The sequence below is a fragment of the Littorina saxatilis genome, linkage group LG8, assembly GCF_037325665.1.
Source record: "Littorina saxatilis isolate snail1 linkage group LG8, US_GU_Lsax_2.0, whole genome shotgun sequence".
In the NCBI taxonomy this organism is placed as follows: Eukaryota; Metazoa; Mollusca; class Gastropoda; order Littorinimorpha; family Littorinidae; genus Littorina; species Littorina saxatilis.
In genome coordinates, this window is record NC_090252.1 from 32112377 (window position 1) to 32136376 (window position 24000).

General features: G+C 39.5%; 1 long non-coding RNA gene across 2 annotated transcripts; it reads right to left on the reverse strand.

The window, feature by feature from the left end:
- Window positions 1-10168: 10168 nt before the first annotated feature.
- On the reverse strand, window positions 10169-19147 carry LOC138973319 (uncharacterized). 2 transcript variants are annotated; one of them, XR_011457962.1, is made up of 7 exons: window positions 18769-19147; window positions 18257-18432; window positions 17465-17639; window positions 15861-15975; window positions 13831-13939; window positions 12652-12761; window positions 10169-12303 (listed from the first exon to the last, which is right to left on the reverse strand). It is a non-coding gene; the product is annotated as an uncharacterized lncRNA (long non-coding RNA). The 2 variants fall into 2 exon arrangements; XR_011457963.1 differs by lacking the exon at window positions 17465-17639 and having other exon boundaries at window positions 18769-19146.
- Between the last annotated feature and the right edge of the window lie 4853 nt (window positions 19148-24000).

Consider the following 24000-nt stretch of genomic DNA (forward strand, 5'->3'; position numbering starts at 1 on the left):
TTTCCCTTGTTTTAACCTAATTTCTTGGTTAAAACTTGTCTAAATTTCTAAATTCTTTCTTAATAAATATCAATTCTACACTTTGGCCTTTAATCAAAGTGTTTCCCTTCACAGATATCCTCTTGGGGTTGTCAGATGAGGGTAGTCTCCCATGCCAACAGAAGCTACCATTCAGAGAATGGTTTGCTTCTTAGTTGGATACCATGGGTTGACAACTCTCGCCATCAGTACCACCTGACCACTGATGAGACACAATAGTGTCGAAACACGTGTCTGGTCTAGGTACAAATACAATGGTCCTCCTCAGGACTAGATTACCTTGCGATACGTCCCCCACAAAGGGACTTTGCTCTGTAAATCTCGGTCCCCCTTGAGGAGGGTCTGATGCTCCCAATAGGCTGTCTGTGAAGGGATACTTATTTCTCTCTCTTTCTCTGCTAAGAGATTTTAACAAATCTCGGAAGAAAGTCTCTGCTGACTTTCAATTGTTTCTTTCACAATTTCTGATGTTTTATATATATATATATGTCGTATCCATTCTGTACAATTTGCGCATTATGTACAATGAGCAGCATATCTTGCACATTGTATACAATGAGCAACAAGTTTTGCTCATTGTATACAATGAGCAAAACTGTTGCCCATTGTATACAATGAGCAAGACCATAAAGTTGCACATTGTATACAATGTGCACCGAGTGAGCAAGATTGTTGAATGGCGTTCAAGCTACACTGATTTGAACCCTTTACTCACAAATAGAAAAAGTGTGAAAGGCGGTGAAAACGACGCTCTCATTAGCTGACGTTGTTGTTTCTATCTCTTACTTTTAGCATGACATGACAATGTGAGCGTTATTATGAACGAATGTTATGTGTGTGTGCGTGTGTTGAAACAACATTAATTGTTGTATTTGTTTTTATTGTTTAATTAAAGGGGCAGTCAACAGGTTGCTGTCGTTTCATGATTTCGGGCCAAAAAGAGATTGCTTACTCTTTACTCTTTACTCTTTACTCTAGGTAAATGTAACAAAAAATATATTTAAAAAAAAGAAAAGATTTTGAATATTTTTTTGAAAAAATTGTTTTGGATTTTTCGTTCCATTCTTTTTCTTATCACATGCACGCCAGTTCAAAACGCCGAAAGCAAAAAAAAAACCGCATGCATATTGGTCAAATTTGAAGCGAGTTACGGCCGTTTTAAAATAAAAAATATGACGTCATTCTACTTCTACTACAAAGTTAAATGTTATTTCCAGCCAAACTAACAGCGCTATCGATGTGCGGTTTCACTAAAGTGGTTCCTATGCATCAAAGAATTTTTTAAAACAAAGTTGTTTTTAGCTGTTTTCTGCCCCTTTAATTTACAATAATTAAATTCTTAATACACTGTTTAGTTTTAGCGAAATGAGAATTAAAACAATGCTTAAACATAACAAACATCGTTATTTGAACACTTTACCATTCACTATGATTCATATATCAGTGTAGCTTGAACGTCATTCAACAATCTTGCTCACTCGGTGCACATTGTATACAATGTGCAACTTTATGGTCTTGCTCATTGTATACAATGGGCAACAGTTTTGCTCATTGTATACAATGAGCAAAACTTGTTGCTCATTGTATACAATGAGCACGATATGCTGCTCATTGTACATAATGCGCAAATTGTACAGAATGGATACGACATATATATATATATATATATATCCCATGACCTCCCTTCTTTGTCTCTGTAATGCAACTATGGGTATATATGTTGTATTTTTCGGCTTCAATAAATACATAATGGGCTCAAAAAAATATATCATAGTACCGATTCCGGTTTGGCCGAGGAACTATACTTCTGCCTACCCTTGACCCTTCACCGAACATGTTTCAGTGGATTGATGAAGAGCATTGCTCACATGGCTAAACAAAAGACAACACAACATGTGAATGTTGATTCAGTAAACAAAGCGTTTATCTTTACACTTTGGGTGCAGGACAAAAGCGAAGAATCAACTGATATTCCAAGCACAGTTTCATCTAACCTTACCGGCGACACACAAAGTTCAGTTTGAACAGAAGCACGATGATCGACAGACAAAACCAGTACAATTACAAGGTAAATAAGCTTTCCTTGTGTAGCGAGCAGCGTCTGCAGTTAAAACGCACTCATACAAATGTCAACAGCACTTATTCTAAATCTACATTGCAACCTTCGGTAAATTCAGAGACACTCAATTAAACAATGATTGAACCATGTAAACAAACAACATGGTTCTAACATTCAATCATGATTCACCCATCTCAGTACTAGTGCAACAACCTCAGTGCAAAACTCAAGAAGTCTGCAGCAAGCACTTCCATTCCTTTTTTTCTTTGAAAGGCACACTATCCAACTATACAGCATCAATATCTTTTCCACACAAGCAAGCTCCACAGCTACAATCAACAGCAGACAGAGTAAGCTTACCATTATTCAACACAGATTCCCCAACCTCCTAAAAGGTGTGTGTGTGTGTGTGCAAGTTATTTCTGAGCGTTCAATGGCACGGGCACTGTCGGTGTTACCCAAAGGCAAAGGGGAAGAACCGCTTGACCGGATTAGCTTGATCAGACTTTACATCTGCAGCCAGAACACTGAGACTAACTTCTGCAAAGTTAAAAATGTAAACACATGATGTATGCTCAGAATCAAATAAGTTGTTTCAGATCTTTTTAATTTGACATCCCACCTAAGCAATTCACTCGCGCGCACGCGCGTGTGTGTGTGCGTACGGGTGGGTGTCTGTGTGTGTTCGTGTCTCTCTGTGTGTTCAACAAGCAAAGATGCATTGCGTCAGTAGGGAGATTTAAAAAACGAAACGTCGGGACGTTTCGTTTTGAAGTTGTGGTAAACGTCATCATTTCGGGGGTCTCTCGCTGGAAAGGTGAAGGTCAACTGAAACGGAACGTGGAACGTCAAAACGCAGTCACGTTTTCCACCCCCAAAAAACGAACAATATTTCGTCAACTTTTGTGAGTATTTTTGCACACTAACAGTTTTATTTGTTGGCCATTTTATGCATTGCTAGATTCATCAACCCTTTCACAGTCTTTCAGCGCTGAGAATGTGTTCATTGGAGGTAGACAACTGTTGTGAACTGAAATATTTTGAAGGGTGCTGATCCTGGTACATTTATCCAACTTCATGGTGAGAAAGCAAATGGCGAAGCAGAAGTAGGTCATCGCATCGAATTTTTATTCTGGCTTCGTATGTGATTTTGTATAAACAAAGTCTGTGTGATTTATTTGGACTGAAAATAATCAAAGTATGCCCGATTCTGGACCACCTCCTAGGGGTTTTTTTCCCATTCTGATCGAGGACAGACGTGACAAGTACAAAACAACCCCTAGTTGGGGAAAGGCTTCTAAATCGGCACAGGCGTGTGCACAGGGCCGTTTTCTGAGAATGGGGAATACTCAGGGTATAATTGCCTACATGGTTCGGTAGAGCTCTTTGCCATAGGCTGTTACCAGTTGTAAAAATTGAGATGCGTGAAATGGATAAAAAAAATAATGAGTTCGAATGAGTAAATCTTGGAATTCAACATGAATGATCTAATTTTTGTGAAATACAATTGATGATGAGCAGGTGCATGAATTGAAAAATGTGAAGCTCTTGTGTGTGCAATGCGAGTATGTCAATCCTTTATTGACTCGTGGAGTTGAAATTATGCCATGCTTAGCCAGCGGATCATATCCTGCCATGCCCGGCCTTTCATTTGCGCATGACTCGCCTTTTATTTGCGTATGCCCGCCGTTTTCTGACCCTCCTTTTTATGTTGATGATTTATCGCCCTTCCTTCATTCCGAAACGAAACGTGAATACATCTAAATCTTGTCTGCGGCCTATGCCGTCTCGTTTCACGTTCCCTTTCGCGGGGTGACTCATTCACCAAACGAAACGAGCTGCAAAACGAAACGTGCTGTTTCTTAAATCTCGCTAGTGTTACGAGTGTACCTTTTTCGCTGGCCGGTTCGCTTCGTTATCCAGCACAGGCTGTTTCATCCATTTTTCGAGCATGTCCAACCGTTTTGGTTTACACTGACGTAAGATCATGGTTATATGAAAGTATCCAAGAGCTCAGCAAACGTGTATTTCTTCCTGATGGAGTAAAACCAGTCCAAACGGTATTCAACACGCAGTTTCAAGGAGCGGCCATTACATCGTTGTAGACAGAATTGACGCTACCAGTACGGGTTGATTAACGTTAGCAAGCACGATCAAACAAATTAACTCAGAGATATATTTCACGTACATGAAATTACTGGTTAAATCTAAAGAAGGTTATTCAGTAAAAAGTTAGTTTATTTTCGTAATTCTACACTCCAACACAAAAATAAAACTAGAATTGGGATCCGAGTTAACCAAACCGGTTTTGGCAATCGCAGCCAGGCACTGTGACCTTGGACGGACTCAGAACCTAAATCGAAACTGTCTTTGATTCAATGAAAACTTTCATTGCGTGTGCTTTCTTTTCTATCTTGAAACTAAAATGCATTCAAAAGCAAATCGAACAGTGGTTTGAATGTAGATTTAACACACATTTACGGATGCACTTGTTTGCACTTTATTTCTTCGGCGACGTGGCTTTAGCATGGGGTAGTGAAGAGGAACACACCTCGCTGGCTCACCTATTTTACACACCACAGACAACTACAGTGCTTTGTTTTGGTCCACGTTGTCTTTGGTGTAGGCATGGGATATACAGCTTACAACACTCGTGTGTTTTTTATATGGCTTGTATTTCAGTCAAGACCCAGCGGGAATATCATTGGGATCCACTCGCCAGAGGCTCGTGGATCCCTATGATATTCATCCGCTGTAGTGGAGCTCCTATGTTGCAAAATCAATCATTTCTTGTGACAAACACCAAATTTGGCATACATGTACAGTTTTATGTGCTTAACAAAACCTGATACAGAGCCACCGCGAAAAATTAAAAAATCGGTAGTTTTTATAACAAAATTCAAAATGGCCGCCAGTAAAAACGGTTGGGTATGTTAGGCATATTTCATTTCATGTGACAAACTCCAAATTTGGTATAAATGTATGGTTTTATGTGCTTAACAAAACCTGACACAGATGAACCGAGAACAATTTAAAAATCAGTAGTTTAAAAAAGAAAATCAAAATGACCGTCTGTGAAAAAGGTATTCAGGTGTATTTGATGCTACAAGTCATTCTCTTGCAATAGAAACTAACAGAAACAATTGTTAAAACATAACAATACATGTATACATGATCAATGGTGCAGCGATTGGTTGGACGGCGTGGGTGGCAGGGTTGAAGAATCGTTGGCTTACCTAACCTGTGCCAACAAAAAACTATCGCACAAATGTTCGTACCAAAACGAAAACATTTATTCCTGTGCCATTGTATTCCATTTGTCTATGCTATTAAGGGCACACAACGTGGCTATCTGGAACTCTTTTAATATAAAAGATTGAATTTACATGGGTTATGTGACCGCCGCCTAAATAAGGGTACCCCAAAAATCAAATTGATAAAAATGAAAGGTATAATAATGACATAACACTAAAAAGTATTCATCCTGTTCTGGATAGATGTTGTGCCTCATGAATTTTTTTGGACTTTTTAATCGGTACCTAAAGTTGTGATCACATCCCCTTTGCCACGTTAAGGGTACCCTTATTTGGCGGCGGTCATGTGACCCCTGTAACTAAATCTTCTTTTATCTGAAAGATGTGCCATTTGTGAGAGCCTTTACTGGCATAAAAAGTTTGAATAAAATGATACGGGAATGAATGTTTGAGTTGGGGTACGAAAATGGGTGCAATAATATTTTTACACAGTTTAATTTGCTGATTTTCACAGGCATGCAAGCACAGCTGCAGAGAGCAGAGCTCTTCAGTCCTTCTTTGCAGCATTTGCAGCGTTTTGTTGTACAGCACTTCCACACTTCATGCGTTCTCGGCACATGCTGGATACCTCTTGAAGGCTCGTCCAAAATAACTCCCACTTTCCAGCCTTGGACTGCCAGCCCCACAATTGGTGTTGGGTTGTTTGCCTGATTGTATATTTACTGACGTAGTCTAATTGGTAGATTGCTCTTCTCAAACTCATGTCCTGCACGTTACTTGTAAGGGTGTTTTGGGGAATTTGGCAGCGCTTTTGACTGAAGAGGTACCTTCTAGCACTGTTCACACCCAGGAAGTTTGGTTTTGTCCTGCAGAAGTACCACAAAATGCTCTTGAACTGACCTGTCAGTAGTACTTAGCTCTCAAAGAAGAGCAGACAACCTGAGGAAAGATTGTGTGATGTCTACTAATGCATGCCATACTTGTCAAGCCCCCAATACCACCGAAGAACAACACAGTATCACAGTCTGTAAAACTGTGAAACATGGGCAGGCAGGGTGACTTCTCGGGGCCAATGGCTTTGGCAATGTGGTGAGCAAAAAATGGCTGAATCCTTTTCCATAGCGATGCACACTTCATAAGCAGAAAACTGAAATCAGCTGGGATGAGAAGCAGACCGTCTTAGATGTCTGGCCTCCTCTAAATCCATGGTGTAGGAAATCCACCTGGGGTACCCTTCATACAAAAGCTGAAAAGTGACAATTTTATTTGAATAATGTTATGTTTACTATCTCAGAGAGTTAGCCAAAGTCTTCACACAAAAGATAAAATGCAAAAATTGTATTTTAACTATTTGTATAATTCTTACTATTTAAGGTCAATACAAAAAAACTGTTTCCAGTTACCCAACTGATTCTTAAATCTTGCTGGCCGCTACATTCATTAGAATTCTAACAGTCGCTTACAGAATGTTGACCCTTGTGAGGGTATGGTAAACCCACCAAATTCACAGAGGTAGCTTACGCATATGTGTGCATACTTGTTAATTATCAAAAAAAAGATGCAAACTGTTCAGCTACTCTGGAGGTATTAGGTACCAACCTTGATAGTAATGGTGAAATCAGCTCGTTTGTGTGGCACCGGCAGAATTGCTCATAATGTATTCACGCAGCACTCTTGTTCTCAGGAACCCGCATGTGGTGTAACCCTCAGTTGTATATTCTGTTAAAATAAAATGCACATCAATGCACGGTCAACCTAAATTAAGTAAAAGGTTGAGAAAAAAGTAACACACCAAAATCGTAACAGTGTTGAGACTCAGACTCAGAGAGAGGTACCACTTTTTTCAAAACCACTCATTTCTCATTTCATTAGCACATAAGCTTATTGCATACTTTTGTCTTTTAGCTATCATCTTTGAAAGTTTGATCACAAGACCGTAGAGACATGGGGAATGGTTCCCCCCCCCCCCCCCCCCCAAGCTGGCCCTCCTACTAGTTAGTACATGTCATTGTCACTGTGGCCTACTCACTCTAAGTCACTCCCCCTCCCCCCTCAGTTTTTTGAGTCACTTGAGAAAAAGTGACTCTATGTAATCGGTCAGTGTTAGTCTGTCCGGCCGGCCGGCCGTCCGTAGACACCACCTTAACGTTGGACTTTTCTCGGAAACTATCAAAGCGATCGGGCTCATATTTTGTTTAGTCGTGACCTCCAATGATCTCTACACTTTAACGATGGTTTCGTTGACCTTTGACCTTTTTCAAGGTCACAGGTCAGCGTCAAAGGAAAAATTAGACATTTTATATCTTTTCTCGGAAACTATCAAAGCGATCGGGCTCATATTTTGTTTAGTCGTGACCTCCAATGACCTCTACACTTTAACGATGGTTTCGTTGACCTTTGACCTTTTTCAAGGTCACAGGTCAGCGTCAAAGGAAAAATTAGACATTTTATATCTTTGACAAAGTTCATCGGATGTGATTGAAACTTTGTAGGATTATTCTTTACATCAAAGTATTTACATCTGTAGCCTTTTACGAACGTTATCAGAAAAACAAGGGAGATAACTAGCCTTTTCTGTTCGGCAACACACAACTTAACGTTGGGCTTTTCTCGGAAACTATAAAAGTGACCGGGCTCAAATTTTATGTGAACGTGACTCATTGTGTTGTGAATAGCAATTTCTTCCTGTCCATCTGATGCCTCATATAATATTCAGAACTGCGAAAGTGACTCGATCGAGCGTTTGCTCTTCTTGTTTTAGAAACTTATGGAAGTCAAGTCCTTTATAATAGGCAGGACTAATTATCATGCCTTGAACAATCTCTGTCTCCTTGCCTTTTATTCAGAGTTCTTTTAACTTGTCCAAAATCATGTGGATGGCGAGCATGGTTTCCTTTCATTCAATCAACAGATAGATCTAGATCTATCACAATCCAGTTTCAGCAAGATTTGAAAGTGTGCAGCATTTCAGCGCTTCAGCCGATCAAAAACAGACCCGAGGGGACAAATAAAGATTATAATGACGTGAAATTGGTGAATGAAAGGGTAATCTTAAAAACTTACCCTCACAAACGTTGTTTTCGCTCAATCAAAACACGCATTGGTACGGAGGCCGCCATCTTGAATTTTCTAGCTGCGGATATATACTTTTCTAAAAAAAAATATAAAACTAAATGACAGAACACAAAAGTACCCATGAAAATATTTATTTCATGTATATATTATCACCAGACAACTTCTGGTGCATTGTTAATAATTGAAGTTTACATTTGCTGAGTTGGAAATATTTACTGCTGATGGCTTTTGGTATGAAAATCGTCTGCTGTAGGTGCAGCCTTTTATTCATTATTATAAACACAAAAATCAATTTCTGAAGTGGCTCTGTATCTGAAATCATTTAAAACATCATAAGGAACAATATCACGAAGTATGATGTTTGTCACAAGATGTGATTAATTGTTGAGTGATTCTGCAACATAGGAGCCCCACTACTGGGTCTTGACTGAAATACAAGCCATATAAAAAACCACTCGTGTTGTAACCTATACATATATCTATCTATCTATATATAGAATGACATCAAGAGCGAGAATGCATAGAAATTACGTCATGAGCAAGGGAGATCATCCTTTACTCTGTGTGTGTCTCCACCGCCTACATTCCAACAAGGAATTTTAAAAGCAGTTTTATGCAAAGAGACTGCATGCCTGATGAGAGCTTCTCAGCTCGAAACCGGTAGCAGTCTTGGCTAAACAAAAACGGACCTTTTCAGGTTCAGCACTCTATGAGAATGCCCTTAAATGCACTTTGGTGACTTCTCAATCCTTTGAGGTTGTAGAACTCTCCTCGGGTTATTCTTGTTCAGTGTTGCAATCGGCTCCGAAAGGGTTTGATTCTCCAGTAGGCTGTCTGTGAAGAGTTCTTTCTAGATCTATTTCTTAACCCCTCCCCCCACCTCTTCCATTACCTCTAGTGTGCTGCCTGCTTTCAAAATTCCTTGTTGGAATGTAGGCGGTGGAGACACCCAAGTAAAAAAGTACCACACTATGTACTATAGTATACTATAGTAAAAGTACTATGGTATACTATAGTTTACTATAGTACAAGTACTATGGTACATTGAATTGTACTATGGTATACTATAGTTTACTATAGTACAAGTACTAAAGTACATTGAATTGTACTATGGTGTACCATAGTTTACTATAGTACTAGTACTATAGTAAACTATAGTACAAAAAGTACTATAGTACAATACATTAGTGTGTACTATAGTACATTGTGGTACATGTACTATAGTATACTATAGTAAACTATAGTACATTTAAATGTACTATAGTATTTTGAGCACTTTTTTGCCAAAATGTACTATAGTATACTATAGTAAACTATAGTAAACTATAGTTTACTAGAGTACATGTACTACAGTTTACTAGAGTAAAGTGTAGTACAGCGTGGTACTTTCGTAGAGTACATTTGTACTATAGTACTTGAACTATAGTTTACTATAGTACAGCGTGGTATTTTTGGCATGGTACATTTGTACTATAGTACTTTTACTATAGTTTACTATAGTACAGTGTGGTACTTTTTTTGCTGCAGATTTTGTACTATAGTACTTTTACTGTAGTTTACTATAGTATACTGCAGTACTTTCTTGAAAAAGTACCATAGCCTTAAAAATTACACTGGATGTAAATGTGGCCCCAATTTTTGCTGAATCAATTGTGTTGTGTGAATTGAATGTGTGTGTGCACGATCAGGCCACTCGCTGCAGTCAATCTGTAACATTTGGTAGGAAAGTAAAGGTTCATCGCATGTTTTAAATTTTATTTTCATTTTTCGGCAGAGCAATAATAGTCGAACTTATGTAAGAACATTTTAAAATATTCACTAACATGTAAAAGACACAATTAAATAATAATTTTAAAAAAGGTGTCCATCTTGCACAGTGAGTAACCAAGCTGTTGATTTTTGGTAAATGTCCCAATGCAGAAACAGTTTTAATGCAACTTTTTATCACCCTGTTTATAACCAGAACAAGTAACAATTAAATGTACAAAACAGATTTATTATAGCAACTCTTCTTTGTGGGAATTCATCTTTAGCACAACACATATTTTCTCAAAATTATCTCCCCTACAGCCAAGTTAAATTTCTATGATTAGCTTTGAAAGTGATCATGCCTACATCAGTACATGAAAACTCTGTGAACAATCAAAGGAGACAATGATTGTCCCTATTATTGACCGGAACTCTACCCCAATCTGAACTTGAATAATGCAAACTATCAAGCTTCTTCTTCTTCTTCTTCTGCGTTCGTGGGCTGAAACTCCCACGTACACTCGTGTTTTTGCACGAGTGGAATTTTACGTGTATGACCGTTTTTACCCCGCCATTTAGGCAGCCATACGCCGCTTTCGGAGGAAGCATGCTGGGTATTTTCGTGTTTCTATAACCCACCGAACTCTGACATGGATTACAGGATCTTTTTCGTGCGCACTTGGTCTTGTGCTTGCGTGTACACACGAAGGGGGATAAGCCACTAGCAGGTCTGCACATAAGTTGACCTGGGAGATCGGAAAAATCTCCACACTTAACCCACCAGGCGGCCGCGGCCGGGATTCGAACCCTCGACCTTCCGCTTTGGAGGCCGACGTCTTACCACCACGCCACAGCGCCCGTCGCTATCAAGCTGAATTGATGTCATCTAACCCTGTATGTGTGTGACCTTACACAGATAAAGTTATTTAGTTACTTTCTTTCTTTATTTGGTGTTTAACGTTGTTTTCCACCATTCAAGGTTATATCGCGACGGGGAAAGGGGGGAGATGGGATAGAGCCACTTGTCAATTGTTTCTTGTTCACAAAAGCACTAATCAAAAATTTGCTCCAGGGGCTTGCAACGTAGTACAATATATTACCTTTCTGGAGAATGCAAGTTTCCAGTAACATTACTTACATACTGCTTGACTAAAATCTTCACAAAAATTGACTATATTCTATACAAGAAACACGTAACAAGGGTAAAAGGAGAAACAGTCAGTTAGTCGCCTCTTACGACAATGCTGGGGACCATCGGGTAAATTCTTCCCCCTAACCCGCGGGGGGTTATTGAGTTACAACGATCTTGCTTCAAACACATTCAAAATAATATCATTTCTCTGTTATTATTATTATTTTCTGTGAACTTAAAAGTTTATGAGGGTCAATTTGACATGGGTCACATCTAGAGGTCATCCAACTTCAATAGCCTGTACAGTATAAAAAATCTAGCTTTCAAAACATTTCAGAAAAATAAGAACACATGCTTTCGCAACACATCCTTGATATTTGTCAAAAATGTGGTTTTGAAAAAATGCCAAATGTGGTCATGTTTGAAATTGATCAAACCATAGCAGTATGTTAGTTTTGTAAAGTCTACCTTGAAAACCATCCAAGAAAACAACAATGTTCAATTCTGTCTACCCATTGTAAGTCAGCCTAATTATACTCCCCATCAGTGACATTCTCCTGACCCGGTGAGTCAAAACTCACTAAATGTCCAATGGAGAGTTTTCAGCATGTAACCAGAAAGTATACAGTGTGGCGTATGTCCCTTTTTTTCCAAACAGGGTTATATATGTGGCAATAATCACATGAAATGTTCTCTGTCCTCCACATCTATTTGATTTGTGATTGGTGTCCAGATTATTTGCAACAGGCATCTGAAGTTTATTGTAGCTGCTGTCCGGTTCCCTAGCCAGTGACATCTGCTTTCCTGTAACTTGTATTCATGTTCGCCGATGGCACCCGCTGAATAGTTTTGTTCTCCATGTTCTCCAATGGCATCTAGCTAGCTGCTTTGACGTCTGTAAGTGGTATCAAGGTCCTTCACCATGCAGTCATCTGCTGGAAGTGAACAGGAGGCTCTCTTGCTTATGACATCCACACCAGAACATGGAATGAAACCTGCAATGACACAGCAGTATGACTATGAGAAAGCATGCAGACTGAAGCAAAGAGGGCCAAACTTTAAGAGAATGATAATGAAAGCTAACTTAAAGTGCCGTGGCTTTTAGTGCATATATATCTAACTTTTAAAACTTGTGTCTGTCTGTGTGTGTATTATGATGACTAAAGGCTCCGAAACAGCTGCACCGACTGAGACGGTGGTGGGGTTTGAAACGTGCTGGTGCGTGTATGTTTGTGCTTGCGTGTGTGCAGGCATGAATGTCTTTGTCAGTATATCTGTGTGTGTGTGTGTGTGTGTGTGTGTGACAATTTATGAATACAATAAATGTATACATCTATACACACCCAAGAAGATAAGGCGCTCAGCAGGTCTGCACTCATGTTGATCCATTATGTCGGAAACAGGCAGAACTGGATCCTCCACCCAACAGTCACTGCTGCAGTGCTGCTCTCAGCTATAAGCAAGAGAAAGCAGCTTGAGTGTTTCATCGCATATAATTCCAGTGTTTGCATACTCCATAGCGATTAGCTGAAACTATTTAGCTAAAACTATTATCAGTGGAATACTAAAGGGGTGGCATATGTCATCCAAAATGTAAGGCAATTTAAAGTGTGATTGACGGGACAGAAGCGTTTCAATGATACAAATAGAGAACACTACATAGCCTACTGTGTGTTACTGGGTTTACACAAGTAAAAGTGAATACTTTTTCTTCTTCTTCTTCGTTCATGGGCTTAGACTCCCACGTTCACTCATGTGGATTTTTACGTGTATGGCCATTCAGCCAGCATACGCCAATTTCGGGGGAGGCATGCTGGGTATTTTCGTGTTTCTATAACCCACCGAACTCTGACATGGTTTACAGGATCTTTTCCGTGCGCACTTGGTCTTGTGCTTGCGTGTACACATGAAGGGGGTTAAGTCACTAGCAGGTCTGCACATAAGTTGACCTGAGAGATCGGAAAAATCTCCACTCTTAACCCACCAGGCGGCAGCGACCGGGATTCAAACTCACGACCTCCCGATTATGAGGCCGACGTCTTACCACCACGCCACTGCGCCCATCGTGAATATTTCATATTTGAAAAGCAATAAGTGTAAATCTGGTGCCACACAGCAAGCCATGAATTATTCTGTTTTCAATTCCTACGTACCGGAGAGAGTAACCCATGTAGTAACTAAACCATACACCCACATGTGGGAATATCATTGAGGTCATGGCAAGCTAGTCTGGCAGGGACCTTATATATTCCACTGCTCATGATTACAAAGTCACAGATGCAAAGTCATTCTCGGAACACTTTTGGGCTTGCCATTTTCTCACGAATGTTTTGAGAATGAAGTTTGTCTCGGAGATTTTGCATAAGCAGTGGAAAATGACATCCCTGTCAGACATGTTGTTTGAACCAACCTCATTTACATGATAGACACGCCTGTGAAGAGATGGTTCATTTATCACATCATGACACATGGGTGGTATCTCTCAGGTAGGCAAAACAATATATCTAAATGCACCAATTTACCTCAAGCACTCAGCAGGTCTGCATATATGTTGATCCATTAGGTCAAAAAACCACCAGAACTTGATATGTTGTCCAAAAGTCACAGATACAGTGGAACCCCCCAAGGATCCTGAAAAAATAATTAAAAATGAAGAGCCAACACTTGTACAAATTATCTGTCTTTGTACATACAAGCACATACACAAATAAATCTGCTTGCACTATGCTGGCTTTAGGCATGTGTAACAAGAAGGGCAAAGCCCATACGACTCACATGCTTTACACATTTTTCCTACCAAAATACATGTGACCTTGACCCAAGGTCAAGGTCATCCAAGGTCATGCAACACAAAGCTGTTAATTCAAGACATAGGAAGTACAATGGTGCTTATTGGCTCTTTCTACCATGAGATATGGTCACTTTTAGTGGTTCACTACCTTATTTTGGTCACATTTCATAAGGGTCAAAGTGACCTTGACCTTGATCATATGTGACCAAATGTGTCTCATGATGAAAGCATAACATGTGCCCCACATAATTTTTAAGTTTGAAACAGTTATCTTCCATAGTTCAGGGTCAAGGTCACTTCAAAATATGTATACAATCCAACTTTGAAGAGCTCCTGTGACCTTGACGCAAGGTAAACCAAACTGGTATCAAAAGATGGGGCTTACTTTGCCCTATATATCATATATAGGTGAGGTATTGAATCTCAAAAACTTCAGAGAAAATGTGAAAAATGTGAAAAATAGCTGTTTTTTAGGCAACATTTATGGCCCCTGCGACCTTGACCTTGAAGCAAGGTCAAGATGCTATGTATTTTTTTGGGGCCTTGTTATCATACACCATCTTGCCAAATTTGGTTCTGATAGACTGAATAGTGTCCAAGAAATATCCAACGTTAAAGTTTTCCGGACGGACGGACGGACGGACGACTCGGGTGAGTACATAGACTCACTTTTGCTTCGCATGTGAGTCAATAAAATGATTTTGGGGGAGCTTCTCTATTTAACTGGGAACTTTTGTTGTTGTCAAAAGCAATTTATGCCTCAAACATTCTCCCACTCAAGACTGAACTATGCATTCAGTATGTGTTGATATCTGACTTAAAGGCATATGTACGCGCTCCCGTGTTTACAAAGTGTAGTTTGCCCATAATCGATGTCAAACGCACCACAAGACCATATAATGACGATATGTCACCATGCGCGGACCATAATACATGCATTACAGCTTGTTCTAGCCTCTGAAAAAGTGAGGATGTCAACAAAGCCGCGGTGTTAGCTCCCTTGCATCAACGTTACATGTGTTGCCAAATCTATAAATAGGACGATCCAGATCAAAATGAAAATTAACATATCTCAACATTGAAGGGGTCCTAGACCAAAATATTTTGCAGGGAACTTAATTTAGCATGTCTCCAGCTGTTGGTAAAGCAATTAGCGTGTATAGTCATCGAGTACATATGCCTTTAAACTCATAAAACTAACAAAGGCTAATTTGTAAAAAGACACTGATTTGAAAAGAAAATTTAAATTCAATTACATATTATCATGTATTATATAATCTGTTCTGGAGCTTTTTTCCAGGTCTTTTAAAAAAGAATGTTCACAAACAATAACGAACACATTTTTCAATTCAATGAATGTTTGCAGCACTGTCAGCCGGACAGAAATGACAGTATGTTGACAAAGCCGTGATAAAAACATAACCTGCAGTCCTACCTTAGCGCAAAGAAGTATGAATGGTCTCTGTGTACTCTACAATCTCTGACTGTGGCCCTATGTAAAGGTCGAAAAGAGCTGGCTGTGCTAGGCCATTAAGAAAAATTTCAGTTAATTCAGATTTGTACAAGGAGAGCATAAAAGCATATGATTCACAGCATGTATGTCTTGTTATTGCTATAGGTCTATATATATATCTATGCCACAATGACACAGCAAATACGTACATTCATACAGACATATTCATTTACTCATATAATTTAAATTATATAGCACCACAGGAATATGTTAATATCAAAATCTAATATGAAATTTCTTACACACACCCATGAAGTTCAAGCCCTCAGCAGTTCTGCACACATGTTGATCCAGGAGGTCCAAACACACCCTGCACTTGTTGTCCAACAGTCACTGCTCCAGTGAAACCCTCCATTTAGGACCCTGAAAGATATATAACAAGTTCCATAAAGTGATACAAAACTCTTTGTTGTTGTCCTTATCTGCCGAAGGAGCACCTCCTGTCGCTTCACAGCATCTGTAACACAAGAAGGGCAAAGCCCATACGACTCACATGCTTTACACATTTTTCCTACCAAAATACATGTGACCTTGACCCAAGGTCAAGGTCATCCAAGGTCATGCAACACAAAGCTGTTAATTCAAGACATAGGAAGTACAATGGTGCTTATTGGCTCTTTCTACCATGAGATATGGTCACTTTTAGTGGTTCACTACCTTATTTTGGTCACATTTCATAAGGGTCAAAGTGACCTTGACCTTGATCATATGTGACCAAATGTGTCTCATGATGAAAGCATAACATGTGCCCCACATAATTTTTAAGTTTGAAACAGTTATCTTCCATAGTTCAGGGTCAAGGTCACTTCAAAATATGTATACAATCCAACTTTGAAGAGCTCCTGTGACCTTGACCTTGAAGCAAGGTAAACCAAACTGGTATCAAACGATGGGGCTTACTTTGCCCTATATATCATATATAGGTGAGGTATTGAATCTCAAAAACTTCAGAGAAAATGTTAAAAATGTGAAAAATAGCTGTTTTTTAGGCAACATTTATGGCCCCTGCGACCTTGACCTTGAAGCAAGGTCAAGATGCTATGTATGTTTTTTGGGGCCTTGTCATCATACACCATCTTGCCAAATTTGGTACTGATAGACTGAATAGTGTCCAAGAAATATCCAACGTTAAAGTTTTCCGGACGGACGGCCGGACGGACGGACGGACGGACGTCCGGACGTCCGGACGGACGGACGGACGACTCGGGTGAGTACATAGACTCACTTTTGCTTCGCATGTGAGTCAACAAGAGAGGACTGAGTATCCAGCCAGAAATTTCATGACTGTATTTTTATAATGATGATCAACAAAACTTTTTAGGGGCTTTTAAAATGATATGACAAATATAAAGTCAGATGCACTTCACCCATTGTTATACTTAAACATAGAACTAAGGCTTGCTCATACAGTGGAACTCCCCTTGTTAGACCTCAAAATATCTGAGAAAAATAGGCCTTAAAAAGGACCCCTGGGTGTCTTAAAAAGGCCGTTGATTGATGATTCACAAAGGTTATTCACAGAAAATATGAAAAAAGCAAGGTCCTAAAAGGGAGTGTGTCTTTAAGTGTGTGTGTGTGTGTGTCTGTGCATCACAATTAAGGGCTAAACAAAAACAAACACACACCCAAGAAAAGCAAAATTTGTTTGAAAATTTGATCCAAGACAGTGAATCAAACAAGAAATGTCCATCACTTATTCAGACGCAGTTTATATTTGAATGTATATGTGTGTGTTGCAAACATAACACAACAGTGGATCATAAATACCAAATTCAGCTATGCTAGTACCGTATTGCAAATTACATTAAATTTGAAATGAAATTTTATAATTTGTTGTTAATAATTTACTTACTGGTTAAAGAGTACAACTTTTCACAATTTCAGCACAGAGAATGGAATCCTTGGTGTCTGCTTCCTTTTCTATCTGAATGACTCATTGGTACAGCCATCTGTCATCACCCTGCCGACTGTTTTTTTGACCAGGAGTCCAGAAGCTTCCCCACCAACTCAGGCAGTTTTGTTTTTCACTAAAAGTAAAAGAATAAAGGTCAAATAGATTTGCACAAAGGAATAAAAAGAGGTTTTCTAGTAATCCAAATAAAGCATGCAGAAATAAAAACACAAAAAGTAACATCAAACAGTTTTGCCTCTTGTGCCCCCAAGACACTGGAATAATTACAGGCCACCAGATAGGCCGTCCATCACTGAAAGTGAACAGAAAAACTTGATGTTTAAATATGTGTGTGTGTGTCAGTGTGTGTGTGTCAGTGTGTGTGTGTGTGTGTGTTATAGTTTGCCCATAATCGATGTCAAACGCACCATAAGACCATGTAATGACGATATGTCGCCATGCGCGGACCATATACATGCATTACAGCTTGTTCTAGCCTCTGAAAAAGTGAGGATGTCAACAAAGACGCGGAGTTATTTCCCTTGCGTCAACGTTCCCTCTGTTGGCAAATCTATAAATAGGACGATCTAGATCAAAATAAAAATTCAAATATCTCAACATTTAAGGGGTCCTAGACCACAATATCTTGCAGGGAACTTAATTTAGCATGTCTCCAGCTGTTGGTAAAGCAATTAGCGTGTATAGTCATCGAGTACATATGGCTTTAAGACAAGAGTTTAAAATGTCACTTACTTGTTGTCCCTGTCAGTGTAAACTTTCAGCACAAAGAAGAATGGAAACATTGGTGTTTTTGTCGGTTCCGTTCCAATTGAATGATTTGGTACAGCCATGCCATCAAGTTGATCAACCAGCTCACTGTTCCTGTTACCAGTTCAACCTCTTTTCCACATTGCCGACAGATTTTTAATCTGAAAAAGTCATGTATACATGTTTTCAAAATGGGAATTTACAAGTAAACAGTTAACGAAATAGTCCGCTTCTGTCACGTACTCCCCACGAACACCACTATGTGGGGCAGCCAGATCCAGATAGAATCAACAAACAAGTAAAACTCAAAGTAAAAACATCAAACTCAAACTCAAAGAGAAAAAAACCAACCAGACGGCCCAATGGTCACTGTAATTGTATTGATTCAGATTCTCACAATGGTATAAACTTTGCAAATCTCAAAAATAGTCGGATACGGGTAGTGACAGTGATAGTGAAAAAGAGTTGTGGGAGCTGTAAAGAATAATTATACGTACTCCTCACTCGATAGTCGATGACTTGGCAGTTACAGTTGCAAATCACTCGATAACTCCTGAGCGAATCTGGATACGATTACGTGGAAAACTCTTGAAGGCTTACTTCTCAGTCCAGATCCATCTTCTGCTCTCTGAATTATGGTTACACTCTCTTGGTGGGTTCCTTTCGTGATGTTGTAGCCCGCTTTTTTCCAATCTCCCTGGTGCAAACTCTTTCTTGTGAGTTGAAGTTCGTTCGTTGAAAATCAGTTACTAGTGCTGTCCCTTGATTTACTTCGGAGTGGTCTCCTCTTCGATTTTAAAGGGACATAACTCTCGCATGCTAACCCTTTCTTCGTATCGAAAGTAGCCGGCTCAGTTTGTTTTTGTTTGGTCTTGTGTTTGATGACTTTGCTAGTCTAATATTTTATGTATATATATACTCAACCAAAACTTAAATGTTTTTACTAGCTATTCAATTTTATGAGTTACAGTTCCTTTTAGGTACTGCTCTGTTCATTTTAGCATGTGCATAGATATGCAACGCACACAAGTGTGTGTGTGTGTGTGTGTGATGGTGTGTGAGTTTACGCAGTATGTGTGTGTATGGGGGATGTGTGTGTGGGGGGGATGTGGGGGTATATATATATGTGTGTGTGTGTGTGTGTGTGTGTGTTTCGGTAAGCGAATGTCAGCGGTTTGTGTGTGTGCATGCCGCTGCGTGTGGGCGTGAGTGCGGCATGTGCGTGTGCGTGTGCGTGCGTGCGTGTGTGTGTGTGGGTGTGCAGTCTTTTGCTTACGTTTACAATTATTCTCTGTATATGTTCCAAGGCAGGGCGGACTAGGCAAAGAGGAGAGAGGGGGGGGGGGTTGCCAGTGGTGGTCCAGGGGGATGTTCTCCCTGGCGGGGTCAAGGGGCAGAGCCCCTTGTGGGGGTCAGGGGGCAAAGCCCCCTGAAGCTGATGGGTAGGTAATATTCTGAGATAGGAAAATGGTCGCTCCTTGCATGAAACGGCATAAAATAAACAATAATAAAAAATGTTTTAAATAAGTGAGGTACATGTTTAGGCTAGGGGGGTGGGGGGGGGGGTTGCGCAACCCCCATAACCCCCCCCCCCCCGGTAGTCCGGCCCTGCAAGGACAGGTTGGAAGATGAGGTTAAGCCTAAAACCTTGATCCTGACGTAATAAAGTTAATTATGATCTCTCTCTCTCTCTCTCTCTCTCTCTCTCTCTCTCTCTCTCTCTCTCTCTCTCTCTCTCTCTCTCTCCCTCTCTCTCTCTCTCTCTCTCTCTCTCTCTCTCTCTCTCTCTCTCTCTCTCTCTCTCTCTCTCTGTTAAGCATTCGATGTGTACATATTATATAACCTTTTTTTTTAAATCTCATATTGTGTGTGTGTTTGTGTGTGTGAATGTCCGTGTATATGATGTGATTAGAATAGGGGTGCCTCTCTGCATGGGTGAAAAAACACTTGTTTGTAATGCTTGTATGCCACAACGCTCTCTCTGTCTCTCTCTCTGTCTCTCTCTCTGTCTCTCTCTCTCTCTCTCTCAGTCTCTCTCTCTTTCTCTCTCTCTCTCTCAAATTATTTAAAATGAAACAATATTGTACACACAGCAAACTTCAGTCAACTTCAGGTCAAACCAAGAACTTTGCACTTGATCCTATATGAAGAATTATTTTGGCAAACGTTAAATTTAACATAAAAAAGGTATTGTTTCAAAATTTCACTGCAGACCATTTTACAAAGCGTTTCGGGCGGGCGGGAAATAGCTCAGTCGGTAGCGGCGCTGTCTTCAAAACCAGTTGTCGCAATCGGCGTGGGTTCGATCCCCACGTTCGGCGAGGGATTTATTTCCCAGAGTCAACATCGTGCAGACTCTCCTCGGTGGCCGCATGCACACGATAAAGAACCCAAGTTCACAGCGAAAGTGTCAGGGCTCGGAAACATGAATACACGCATGCAGGAAACAAAATGTGTGGGTATCGCCGTATACTGTATGGCAGCTCGCTTTCCCCATGGAGAAAGCAGCCCGAATTTCCATGAGGGCAACCTCACAGGACTATATAAAATCTTATCCTTATCGTATCCTTATCCTTTAACTTTTAAAGCAATTGTTAAATTCTCTTTTGAAAACTTTTTTGTGAGAAGCGTTCCAAGGTAACGTTAATGAAATATTAATTTCACATTTGATGCTAACTGTTTACAAAAAACTAACTATACAGTTTATGTACATCTGACGTTACAAAAGTCCTTTCTCCTAAGTGAATATGTGCGTACCCACGTGTTTGTGTGTGTGCACGTGCGAGCGTGTGTCAGCCGGTGTGACTGTGTGTGTGTGTGTGTGTGTGTGTGTGTGGTGTGTGTGTGTGTGAGCACAAAGTAGCCTATTCCTACGTGTATTTTGCAAATGCACAGTTAACAAGTTTGAAAATATCTCATGTCATCTCCAACAAACGGCTTAATTCACACACACGCACGCACAAAACATAATAAATCTTATATGTACGACTACCTTGTAAAAACACACACAACACGTTTACATGCACAACTGGTGATATCAAACACAATTTTAAAAACAATGTTTTTTAATCAACTTAATTTCAACAACAAAATTGTTATGCTTAGCTGATAAGTTATATTAATAAAACAATAAAAATAAAAACACAAAATGCATGTATACTATTACTACTATACTGTACCGCAGTACTATGTACTGTTGTACTATAGTACAAAGTACCATAGTACAAAGTACCACAGTGTACCATAGTACAAAGTACTTCGTACTATAGTACTACTGTAGTACAGGGTACATTCACAAAAAAGTACCATAGTACAAAGTACTAGGTACTATAGTACTACTGTAGTACAGGGTACATTCAATAAAAAGTACCATAGTACAAAGTACAAAGTACTCTACTGTACCACAAAGTACTATAGTACAGGGTACATTTACTACACAGTACTATAGTACAAAGTACCATGTACTACAGTATGTACTATAGTACATGGTACATTTACTATAGTTTACTATAGTACAGGGTACATTTACTATAGTTTACTATAGTATACTATAGTACATCGTGTGGTACTTTTTCAGCTGGGCACACACAGAGTAAAGGATGATCTCCCTTGCTCATGACGTAATTTCTATGCATTCTCGCTCTTGACGTCATTCTATATTTAACTTTTCTTTAAAAGTACAAGCGATCGAGTGCACATTTTGGCATTTTTAGCAGCGCTCTCATTATAAATTTTTACGAAAGAGAGAACAGCTATCAAACACAAAATGAAACTGCTTTGCAAGAAAACAAGCTAGTTAGCAGCGTGAAACAAAAAGTGGTCCATATTAAAGGCCCTTCCTCTAGATGCACTATAACATGATTTACTTACTTCCAATTAAAACTGTATAGTTGTATTTTATGTCTTGCTTATTTTCAAATGATTTAAATGAAACACCCAAAGCGGCGGACTTCGCTGATAACGATATTTTGAAAAAACAAAAATACGTCATCACTACATACACAAGAACAATGTGACGTCATTTTAACTGACGTTAAAATCTGTATGATTACCTTACCTTTCCAATGATATGCCGTTAAAGAATGTCAGACAAGCGGTTCAACTTCTATGTCCGCTTAATGAACCCAACCCTCTAAACGGGAATAGTAAGCCAAAAGAAGGAAAATACGCACACAAAACCACGTTTTTCTCAAAAGCGGTATAACGAATAGCCCTAGGACTCTAGATTTAGAATTCTATTGTTAAAATCTGTCAAAAAAGTGTGGTGGCAACCCCAACCCCGTCGGGTTGACCCAAGTGGTCTTTGGGCGACTGACTAATATGTTATACTCGAATCAAAAACAAGCTCTGAAATTTAAAAAATAAGAAAATTACATGTGACCCTCCACCAAGAAATGAGTCGCATGTCACCTCGCGCGGTTCTGCGCTAGGCTTAATATAAGTCCGGGGAGTGTCTGGTAACAGTGTGAGGGTCACCTTAGTCACAGGCTTATAACTCAAACATATAATTTTGTTTATAAGAAAGTACAATGTTGCCATCATTTTGAATGAAGAAAATGTATTTTTGGGTTATTTTAGGGAAAGTTTGAAAAATGATTATATTTATTTTGTGAATTATTGTATTCTAATTACCAAAATGACCATTGGAACATTTATATATGGGAAAAAGTTAGATTTGGGTGTATGCTTATTATTGGAAACTGAGCTGAACATTAGAAATAAATTTATGTTATGATTATTTTTTATTTATTTATTTATTTAAACATATTAGTTTACTGATAAAGTTTGTTGATTTAAAAATGTACACATTTGACTGAGAAAAGAAAAGACCTATGAAGAAGGTTTGCTCCAAGCCACACACAAAATTCCGTCGCGATATAACCAAATGTGACCCTTCACCACGAAATGAGTCGCATGTCACCTAAATGTAAAAACAATCAGCCATATGATTTTTTTTCTCGAATATTTCTTCTTCTTTCATACTACCTCTCCCCCCTCCATGTTCTATTCTTTCTTCACCCACACACATACAAACACAAACTATTTGAGGTTGTCTGCTGAAAACAATACACACACACACACTTGTCGACTTGAAGTTGTGGTACTTCTAAATTTCATAACAAGGATTAATTGTTCAGTTTCCTTGGTAAATACAGTTTCCCGTTGTAGAAAGTAACATGGTGCTGTGTGTCCTTGCACACGTGGGTCTGTCAGTCTGTCCATCACTTCACTGAATTGAAAATGTCATCCGTGCACTCTGCTATCGAACGTCTCCCTTTACTTTCAACAAACTGAAATGCCAATCAGGGTCGAACTTGATGTGGCCGACGATCAAGACATTTTCAAAATGGATTTGTGCTGTTCATTCACACACAAAACTGCATGCCAAAGTATTGATGCACCATGCCGAAGACTGAAGTTGCTACCCTCCTCTGTACCCCTGCCTCATTCGCAAGGTAGACGATTTGCTTCTCTGAAACAAAGGCAACCACAGAGTTGATCAACATATTATTTACTAACCACTATTTGCACAGCTCAAGTCTGGTTTTGGGTACCTGTCCACTTGCCATTTCTAAGCTGGTATGGTATGGTGACATTATCGAAAATGTAGTGTGTGTGTGTGTGTGTGTGTGTGTGTGTGTGTGTGGTGTGTGTGTGTGTGTGTGTGTGTGTGTGTGTGTGTGTGGTGTGTGTGTGTGTGTCTGTGTGTGTCTGTGTGTGTGCTTCTT